This window comes from Rhincodon typus, unplaced genomic scaffold (assembly GCF_021869965.1).
Source record: "Rhincodon typus isolate 14 unplaced genomic scaffold, sRhiTyp1.1 hic_rhity00000077, whole genome shotgun sequence".
Lineage (NCBI taxonomy): Eukaryota > Metazoa > Chordata > Chondrichthyes > Orectolobiformes > Rhincodontidae > Rhincodon > Rhincodon typus.
The window spans coordinates 52,172-55,004 of NW_025965715.1; positions in this window are offsets into that span (position 1 = coordinate 52,172).

Sequence of the window (2,833 nt, forward strand, 5' to 3'; positions counted from 1 at the left end):
CTGGGCACTACGGGACAATTTCCCACGGCCAATCCACCCTAACCTGCCATTCCCTGGGCACTACGGGACAATTTCCCATGGCCAATCCACCCTAACCTGCACACCCTTGGACTGTGGGAGGGATTCGGAGCACCTGGAGGAAACCCACGCAGACATGGGGGGGAGTGGGAGAATGTCCACACAGACAGAGAGACAGTTGCCCGAGGGTGTGGGATCGAACCCGATTGATTTGATTTGATTCATTGTAGTTGTGTGTGCCGAAGTAGAGTGTAAAGCTTTGTTTCCAAGCCGCACGGCCAGATCATAGGGTGCCTAGACAGAGTGAGGCATACAGGTAACACTGCACAGGATGTGTGGGAAGTCAGATCAATGCCATTTGAAGTCAGAGAGCCCATTGATCAGGGAAGAAGCTGTTCCTGAATCTGGGGTTGTCAGGCAGCAGTGCTAACTGCTGAGCTACCATGCTCACTCTAAGAGCCTGCAGACATCTTGACCACTGCACACCATATTAATTTATCCAGGCACCTTAGCATGTGTCAGGAAAGGAGCACGTGGACGAGTGGGACAGAAAGGTCTGTTTCCGTGAGGTAACGTCTGTATGACGCTGAGGCCTGTATGTACTGTGGTGATGAGGATAAATCGATTATCTGGGATTCGTCAGGACACTATCACAAGAATGTCAAATCTATAAGGGAACAGCAACTTGCACAGCCTGGGAACTAACCTGGGAATGATGGAGAGAGATGATTAAAATGTCTCAGAATTTGCAGAATCAGACAGCATTATATTCAAATTGCGGTCTCCGTTTACACAGAAGTGATAATCATACAGTCATAGAGTTATAGAGACATACGGCACGGAAACAGACCCTTCGGCCCAACTCGTCCATGCTGACCCAGATATCCTAAATTAATCGAGTCCCCATTTGCCAGTATTTGGCCCCACATCCCTCTAAACCCTTCCTATCCATGTCCCCATCCAGATGCCTTTTAAATGTTGTCATTGTACCAGCCCCCACCCACTTCCTCTGGCAGCTCGTTCCACACATGCACCACCCTCTGTGTGAAAAAGTTACCCCTCAGGTCCCTTTTCCCCCCTCTCACCTTAAACCTATGCCCCTCTAGTTTTGGACTCTCCCCACCCCCTGGGGGGGAAAGACCTTGTCTATTTACTCTAACAATTGCCCCTCATGATTTTATAAACCTCTATAAGGTCACCCCTTCAACCTCCGACGCTCCGGGGAAAATAGCCCCCAGCGTTTTCAGCCTCTCCCTGTAGCTCAAACCCTCCAACCCCGGCAACATCCTTGTAAACCTTTTCTGAACCCTTTCAAGTTTCACAACTTCCGTCCTACAGCAGGGAGACCAGAATTGAACACAGTATTGCTAAACTGGCCACACCAATGACCTGCATAGCTGCAACATGACCTTCCAATTCCTATAAACACTGAGACACATACGCACACATGTGCGCAGACACAAACACACACACACACACACAGAAACGCACACGCTTGCACACAGATGCGAACAGACATACACACACACACGTACAGACACACTGAAATGCACACGCACACAGACATATGCGCGCACACACTCAGAATTAGATGCGCACACACACACACACACACACACACACACACAGACACACAAACACATACAGACACAGAAATACACACACACACAGACAAACAGAAACACACACATACACACAGATTCACAGAAACAGACACACACATATAGACACAGACATATAGACAAACAGAAATAGACACACTCACACAGACAGGCACGCAGAAACACACACCAAAACAGACACACGAATACATTGCCTCAAGAATGTCACCTCGTGCTGCAAAATATGTCTATCCCTCCCCTCCCACAACCTCGCACAACGACGGGTCACGTTGTTGTCTGCGGGATGTTTCCACCTGTTGGAGAAATCGAAGACAGGAAGCTGGAGAGGGGTCAGGGGAGGAGACAGACGTAGAAAGACGAGAGAGATCCCCTCCCAGATGCTGAGGGAACTGAGCTGAAACGTCCGGCGTGCATCTTATTTGTGCGACTTATCGAATATTATCGTCCCGGACCGCACGCATCGCACGTTACCCTGACTTTAGAGCGAGTCCTCGGAGAAAGTTTCTCATTTAGGGTTTTAATTCCCTCCTTGGGGAGCCCTGCCTGTCAGATACTCACTGGGAAGTGGGGTTAACATGTTTGTATCACATCCCAGGCCCCCCCCCGCCCCGGTTACTATAACCCCAAGCTTCAAACCTGTCCTAAAGATTGAGGAGGCGACAAACCAGCAGGGCCCAGTTAACCAGAGACCAGAGTATAACTGAGGAGTTCAGTGTGGTCTATATATCTCGATGAGAACCAGTACTAGGAAATCGTTGCAGACAAGAATCTACTCACGACGTTAGGAGCGGTTTATACTTAGAATAACAGAATGTGAGTTACAGACGGGAATCCGATCGAGGAGGTTCGGGGTGGTTTATGTACAGAGTGACAGATACCCCGGGAGGGAGTTACAGACTGGAATCTGATGGAGGGGGTTCGGGGTGGTTTATATACAGAATAACAGATACCCGGGAGGGAGTTACAGACTGGAATCTAATTGAAGGGTTCGGGGTGGTTTATATACAGAATAACAGATATCCCGGGAGGGAGTTACAGACTGGAATCTGATCAAGGGGTTCGGGGTGGTTTATATTACAGAATAACAGATACATAAGAGTGAGTTACGGTTCTCCCTCTCAGTCCCTGTCTGTCGTTATCCATCTGTCTCTCACCTTCTGTTCCCATTCTCTCTCTCTCTCTCTCCCTCTCTC